Here is an 8,793-nt window from a genome sequence, read left to right as displayed (position 1 = left end):
GCTTTTAACATTATTCCAGTTATATCACGGCGTGCACGTGTCAGCTTAATGTGGGAGGAAAGCCCGAAGTGATGCAGGTCTCGGACGTTTACCACTTCGGTGAAACCCACGAGCACGGGTATGGTGCTGACAAACCTAGAAACTTAATCAGGCCGAACCGGCATTCGAACCCACAATCATAGGTTTCTGGCGTATCCAGGGGACGCAACTCTGCACAGGGAATCGCGGCGCCTTAGACGACTGGGCCACCCGTGCCCACTTGCAGGATATGAAAAAGCCGGACTTGGACACTGCCTTGACGTACGTTTCGTTTGAAGCCAGGAAGCAGAACGGGGAAGTTTATCCATTCACGATGTTATTTGGAATATATGCAGCCTTTGCGTCAATTCTGAAAGAAAATTCTGCATTCTGCAACCATTTTGATGACAACGAATTTAAAGAAGCGAGAAAATCTCTCGATGCAGTAATGAAAGAAAGGAGTGGTCAGGGATTCGGCGCGTCAACACGCAAGTCGACAGAAGATATATCTGAGGAAGAGGAACAGCAATTGTGGGAGAAGGGGATGCTTGGAGCCTCTACTCCCCAGACACTACTGGATACAGTTTTGTACCTAACTGGTGAGTGTTTATATCGTACTAAAGGGCAACGAACATCTCTGCTCAGTTGAGTCGAAAATAGGCTTTATTCTCTAAAATTGTGTCTGTCAATTTCGAATATTTATTTATTTATTTATTGAAATAAAATCTGGTGCAAATTGAGAGTTGTATCGTAGCGTAATAGCAATGTGACAGGTCAGAGTTGTTGTAAAACGAGTGAATGTCTGTTTCTAAATGTTTATCAACGCATGTACTGAGGCACGTGTTCATGTCGGCATGTGTTGCATACAAAAAAAAATGTAGTACCATACTGATCAAAAGTGACTTACCATCTTGCGACGTTTTGTTCAGACGCCGCAAGGTGGATTTTTCACCTTTGTATAGGAGTTTGTGGGTGCGTGTATTCACTCAATTGGGGGCGTTTCACTCAGGTGGGTCCATTTCCTTCTTTTCAGGGGTATCCCCAACCTGTTGAATAAAAATCTTTCTGAATTCAGAAAAAACTTCAAATGTTGCCACCATACCGGAATTAGGGGATACAAGAAGAACTGGACACGCGCGCGCGCGCACGCACGCACGCACGCACGCACACACGTAGATTCACCCAACCGATTGCAAACTCAGACCCGTGTCATAGACACTCAGTCGGTATTGAAACTAGATAGAAACTGGTTGAAACTGGGTATGCATGAGTGATCCTTTCAGTCTCATGAAGTTTCGTATTTCCTAGTTATCATGTGCAGGGGTGGTGACTACTGGTCTACCACTTCTAGGACGAGATCTTGGTTTGAATGGAGGCGGGTATACCGATCCCATAAACGGGATATTGTGCTCGGATGTACGTTGAAATGTCGTGCAACTGCGGACTGGGACCCGCCAGCTTTAAGACGTCCTTCGGCGATGTGGCAATGGGCAGCTTTAAGTGACGACATTTTCCCACTTCCAATACGTCGCCAAACGTGTGACAAATGTTGACTGCCGTTTCACCGTTCATAGTCATCATCACTGCACCTGCATTCTGCTTTTAATTTCCTTTGCATGACATTGTGCACAACACCAGCAAACGAACAAGTGACACAGTTCATTCAAAAATATTGCATCTGTATTGAATGTGTTCATTCTCACTACTTTTATGCGTTGATTGTTTTGATGAGTGTAGCACTCGTAAATAAAGCAGTGCATATTGTAACAGTAACAATAAACAGAAACCCGGATCAGCTGATAAGAGAAACGATGCAATTGGTTTACAAATCTGTACATGACGAAGTAGATTACCACGATATATTAGTTTACCCGATGTGTGCAGTTTGCTGGTACAGGAATCCGAGTATTGCCACCTTTGACGACTAACGTATGTATATATTTCGTTATGTTTCCATTATTTACAACTAACCTTTCTGCAGTATTTATTGAACTCCTGGGGATAAGCTTGGCTCGTGGTCTGTCATTCTACGCTGACTGACATGGGAGATATCTGTTGTACGAGATCAAGCAAATATCTCCTAGTAGACTTATGTACGAATCACTATCAAATACTGAAAAGGTGAACGGATGTAACAGGGGGCAAGGTTGGCGCCGCAATTCGCTGTGCAGAGTTGCATCCCCTGGGCATACCAGAAACCTATGATCGTGAGTTTGAATCCCGGTTGTCAGCACCAAACCCGGACTCGTGGGTTTCACCAAAGTGCTAAGCACCTGAAACTTTCATCCCTTCAGGCTTATCTCCCACATCCAGCTGATACGCCGTGATATAACTGGACTTCTGGTCAAAGGCAGCGTTAAACCAAATCTACTCTCTCAAAGACGCGTTCAACCAGAAGTCATTCGCTTACTTACTTGTGCTGCTCTTTTAACGTCCATATGTAGACGATTATAACATGCAGTTGTTTGTGTATTACGCCATGATCTCCGTACCATAACTATGGAATCCTAGAAGGAAAATTGTCACGTTGTCACATTGTCTCTTTGTCGCCCTTACAAAAACAAGCAAAAAGTGTCAAAATTGACCAAAGCTCGACAATGAGGCAATGTTCCTTCTAGGATTCAATAGATAACGAACGTAATGTACAATTATGAAGGAAAATGTTTCAAACATTAAACAATTCCACGAGGAAGTAAGTCCACTACACTGCGGCTGTTACTATCTACCATGACAACCTACTACTACCAATATAGTTTGTATGAAAACGACTGCCATATCACTTACAAACACCACAGCTGTCGCTACCACTACAAAAAAGTAACTGCCACTGCTGTTGTTTTCTTCATTTGGTGGGGGTGGGGGTGAGGCTGAAGTGGGTTTTAATCGTAATAGAGGCTTCACCTTTTTGTGTACATAACATGCTTCTCCACTCCAACTTAATCTACCCAACTGTATAAACACTGCCCCCTACCTGTACATATACTTGTCAACCATACTCTGTACATGACTTACTTGATAAAGTTGTCAGAACCTACACCGAAACGTCGCTCCCAATTGCAATAAAGAAGTTGTTCATCCATATATCGTATCCTTACTTAGATCATAAAATAGAGCTGAGATATTTCACATTTCAAATCATATATATGGAGGGAATGTTGAAATGTTCTCACTATCTACTTAAACATAATTACATGATTTAACTGTACAGACGTAGGTGCTTTTACAACAATCCACAGATCTCTGCGTAATACCCAGTAACCAATACAATCAGCACATAACACTGCCTGATAGCGCTGTGTAGTGTACTTCCCTACAAACAATAGTGTTTTCCTAATAGCAAAGATGTCATCAAACAGGAAGTCCTTACTCCAGCAATGCTAACTCATCGGATGTCCATTATGTATTTTCTAATGTTTGAGTGACATATTCTCAATAAACCGTAATGTGATAATGTGTGCAGGAAGGCCGTCTTATCAAAAGTCATTTCTGAGACATGAATGCAAAGTTAAATTAGTCAAGTCGCATTTTTGCATTTAATTAACTCACTTGCTTGATAACGTTGTCAGAACCTACACCGAAACGTCGCTCTTAATTGTAATCAAGAAGTAACTTTTGTTCATCCATAAATTCTTATCCTTATTTAATTTCAAGATTTACAGTACATACTATTCAGAAGACGTTAAAGAACAACCGAGTCTTTCATATGAAAGTGAGAAAGCGATATTTACCATAATGTCGTAAATTAATTATTTTTTGCTGATATTCAGTGATCCATTCCTATAATTCTCACCGCTATTTTGACCCTTATACCTAACTTTTTTTAAATTTTGCAGAACATATATGTTGGACATAAATAAAGAGTGATATCTCAAGTTTAGTTTGTATACAAGTATGTGTTTATTTTCTTGTGGTGTAGTAAATTAGCAAGATTCACAGAAGTCGCTTTTCATATGTTGATTGTATCCATAATGCCACCCCATTCTTCCATCAATTTTTAAAATGAAACTTTAAAAGATACATGGAACTGCAACAGACGATGAATTACATACAGATCATTGTCAGTCTTATCAGCCACTGTTTGTATTGTTTGCATTGTCTTATGAATTATTTTGAAGCTCAACAGATTTGGATTGAAGTCTTATATGTGCTTGTCCGATTTAGGGATGACAATAATATTGATGAAGATGCATGTACATTATGCAGACAAAAGCTATACATGTACATAGTTATGTTTCCCTTGCAAAATAGAGATCGATTCCATATAAATTCTTACCTTATGTTAAGACATTTGAGAGCGTTATTAACCCTAAACCTCATTCCTCGGACAAAAGAAATATAATGCGTTGCACATGATATTTAAAAACAAACCGTTTCTTATAATTCCTTTCGATCAAACTGTCTTCGGGAATGACATTTCATGCTAATGTTCATGTAAAATAGAATTTAACTTTAACTTCAGGTGAGACGAGATATGCTCTCTTTGGTCAAGCAGGAATATTTATATTTATGTAACAATTCTCTATCTATTGAACTGTATGGTTGTTATCAATTGTGCGTTCTGGTGTGAGTTATGTAATTTTCTATCATATATACACACAAATTCACAGACAGTGAGTCAGACATATACGCACGCACGCACGCACGCACACACTTGACTGAGGGTGACAGACAAGACAGGCCATCAACCCACATACAGTAAATTACGTTTATAACGAACTGACGGATATAACGAACCTACTTTTTTGTCCCGACTATTTGCTGTCGTCATGCTGTATATATGCTTATAACGAACTACGGTTATAACGAACTAAACTTAGTGGTCCTTTTGAGTTCGTTATAACCGTAGTTTACTGTATCTAATTTTGACAAAACTATATTCAAAATATATATACATGAAATATTAGAATGATAGCTGATTTAACACGCGTTATAGATAATCACAGTTATGCATTCATATTGTTATCAACATTAACTGTGTGACCACACTAATTAGGATGTCTATCCGTATGGGTAATTTACCCAAGTACATATATAAGCTGTGATAGCACCATTGTCACAGCGACCTAGTGGTTAAAGCGTTCGCTCGTCACGCCGAAGACCCAGGTTCGACTCCCCACATGCGTACAATGTCTGAAGCCCATTTCAGGTGTTCCCCCCACCGTGATATTGCTGGAATATTGTTAAAAATCCATACTTACTCACAGTGGTGTTAATCAAATTATTATGTGCAAGGGAATATACTTGTAGATTTGCACAAGACAAGAGCCACAACACAAGTTGATCATAAATCAAATGTAAAAGGAATATTTACGTACAATAGTATGACACAATGTAGCATCATATTATTCTACTCAAAACAAGTTAAAGAACACTTACAATTATAAGATTGTCTTTTGCAAAACAAAGAGCCATGACTGATTAACTATAGAGTTCTTTTGAAAAATATATTTTTGAAACTGATTAATTTAGAGCGTATTACCATGACCCGCCACGCGCTTTGGCGGCACTATCGGCGTGATGATCACATAAACCTAAATAGGGCCATAAAAAACAAACAATTACATTTTACGCAGACATCCGTGGATTGTTTTCAAACCACCTTCGTTTGTACAGTTTAATTATGTTTAGTGAGTGAGTATGGTTTTACGCCGCTTTTAGCAATATTCCAGCAACATCACAGCGGGGGACACCAGAAACACATGCGATCCATACAGGGGTCAAGAAGGGATATTGTCTTCCCGCGAGAAAGCGACAAAGCGATAGGGCGAGAAAGTGATTGAGCGAGAAAGCGATGTCCCCCTCTCGACCACCATAGCCAGTACATATGTACTGTGCATGCTATCCAAGTGGGCAAGCACTTTGAAACACGCATACGTCCGGAAACACAAGCCACACACACGTGCATGCACGTCTCTATATAATTGCAATGATTTTGAACACGACGTTGAACCCATTTAACCTCACCTTTGAATATGTGCCAACTGATCTTCATGTACGTGTTTACAGATGCCAGTCCTCCAGAGAGGCAGTCGATGTACTGGGTACCGGCGTTCTTCCATCTTTATTTTACTTTTCATGACAACCGTCTACTGTAGGTTATATTCTTCTCTCATCACATGTTTATCATTTATTCACCTCATTATTTATCATATATCCAGAGTTATTTAAGGACAAAGTGAGTGAGTTGGGTTAAACGCCGCTTGTAACAGTATTACAGTTATATTACGGCGTGTCAGCTTAATGTGGGAGGAAAGCCCGAAGTGATGCAGGTCTCAGACGTTTACCACTTCGGTGACACCCACGAGTAGGGGGTATGATGCTGACCAAGAAACATAATCGGGGTGAACCGGGACTCGAACCCACAGTCATAGGTTTCTGGCGTGCCCAAGGGACGCAACTCTGCACAACGAATCGCGGCGCCGTAGACGACTGGGCCACCCGTGCCCCCTTTAAGGACAAAGGTAAAGCATAGAATGCCTGATTACGATGTACATAGTGGTAGACGACTTTGTTCATAAAGTTTGTATTTGGGAAGTATGATATTTGGCTGGGTAAAATCAATCATATTCTTCTGCTCTGTTCAGTGTACTCTGTACGTTGTCAGGATATTAATATCTCAAAATAGTTCATATCAATGATGTCATATTTTGTGATGTTTTTCTCAAAGGCACATCCAATTTTCACTGTCCTCCAATGGTTAAACTGGGCTCGTCAATGAATCTGACATGTTACGTCAACGCTGCTGCAAAAGCACACTCCTTCGCAACACCGAGAGGAACGACTGCCGCGTCGTGTGATCTGGCAGGCGGAAGGTGCATACCACTGGGTAACTTCACGGCATCAGTCATCAACACGACGTGCAGTGTTCTCACTGTACCAAAGACACTGCGGTCACATGGAGGTGTTTGGAAATGTGTCGACGATGCAGATGATCCATACCCTGAGACTTGTCACGTGACTGTTGTTGGTAAATATGAACAGTTGATCTAAGTCACTTTGGCGCCTAAGTATAAACCTAACCTTAGTCCAAGCTTAATATGATGTCCTATAAGTGTTGCACGTCATCACAAGTATTATTAAAATACAAAAATGTGAATACATAACTGAATCTTTAGGTCCGGACATAAATAAAAGCATCACAAGAACCAGCATATCCTGATCACGCAAATGCTACTCGTAATGACGAACATTTTCTTAAATCGGGGGGCACGGGTGTCCCAGTCATCTAAGGTGCCGCGATTCGCCGTGCAGAGTTGCGTCCCTTGGGCACGCCAGAAACCTATGATTGTGGGTTCGAATCCCGGTTCGCCCCGAATATGTTTCTAGGTTTGTCAGCATCATACCCCTGCTCGTGGGTTTCACCGAAGTGGTAAACGTCTGAGACCTGCATTACCTCGGGCTTTCCTCCCACATTAAGCTACACGCCGTGATATGACTGGAATACTGTTAAAAGCGGCGTTAAACCCAACTCACTAACTTAAATCGTCACTTGTTACATCCCAAATATATTATGAACTCACCAATAACGCACAGCAGAATTCCTGGAAAAGGGAACAAAACTGTGAAGATATTAAGTAGATTCTCAATCAATGGGTAAAGAAATCAGTTTATTTGTTTTTCTGTGTCAGGTTTTTGTTATCATTGTCCATTATGTGCATCATAACTTTCAGAGATACCAACATGTGACGTAAGTAGCGACAAGAACACCAGCTCGCTCAACGAGGGCGACAAACTAGCACTGTCTGTGCATCTTTCAAGAGGCTACTGCTCTGAGCCGTTTTTAGTTACGCTGACAACTGGAAGCGTCAACATCACCCTCACCAACCACACAGTTGTTAATACCACAGTATGGACCACAGAGTTCCTTGTAACAGACTCACACTTTGGGGAGGTCAGTCTGATGTACGCTTGTAGTGGCAGCAGCTGGAACGTGTCCTGTGAGGGTGTACATCGACTGGCACAAGGTAAGAACGAATACTATCATACTATCACAGGGCATTAACAACAGGTGTCTGCAACTTTTCTGTTATTGTCTTAGTCTATCATGCACCATTCCAATTTGGTATCATGCTTTTCATTTTGTTTACGATGTCCGTTTTGTATGCTTACATGTGTATCACTGTTTCTTCAACTGGACATTTCTCAATAGCATATACATGTATACTGATCATCTGATATGTCATCATAATATTAAACCATCCTAAGTAAGTACATAATCATTGTTTAGGAAGGATTTAAGTTCTTCCCTATCACTCTCCTGCAGACGCACGGTCTAACATCACGACATCCTCAACACAATTCAGTGTTCCTCCCACATCAGATGGACGGGACACAGAGGAGTCTGCCAGCAATATGGGGGTTAGTGTTGGGATCCCAGTTGCCATTATTGTCGTCATCGTCGTAGTTATCATCTTTGTGATCCTCTTCTGAAGAAAGAAACGTAAGAAGCCAACGCGAGGAAATAACCAGCCTCCACCACCTCACGAAAAAATTGCAATGTTAACAAAGTCTGTTAACAAAGCTGAAGATGGAACTCTTGATATTGACGAACATTGAAATGGACTCATTGTTGACAGATCGAGGTAACATTGTACCGGGCGCCCCTGTTTCCTCTGCCTCTTCTGTCTCGTGGATGGTTAGACATTTATCTCGTTCCACTGGCTGAAATAAGACTTAATATGCTGAACATGAAGGTTTATATCTGTTGAAAACGTTCATAGTTTGTTTCGTCATTATGTCCTTAAGTTTTATTTGTGTATGTCATTATGGATATTT

The 8,793-nt window shown here is 40.9% G+C and overlaps 1 pseudogene; it reads left to right on the top strand.

Moving 5' to 3' along the window:
• Positions 1–1,895: 1,895 nt before the first annotated feature.
• Positions 1,896–8,629, top strand: LOC139457789 (uncharacterized; annotated as a pseudogene).
• Positions 8,630–8,793: the final 164 nt, after the last annotated feature.

Source organism: Haliotis cracherodii, unplaced genomic scaffold, assembly GCF_022045235.1.
Source record: "Haliotis cracherodii isolate W230 unplaced genomic scaffold, xgHalCrac1.p SCAF_12, whole genome shotgun sequence".
NCBI classification, from domain to species: domain Eukaryota; kingdom Metazoa; phylum Mollusca; class Gastropoda; order Lepetellida; family Haliotidae; genus Haliotis; species Haliotis cracherodii.
This window is presented reverse-complemented; position numbering and strand designations above follow the sequence as displayed.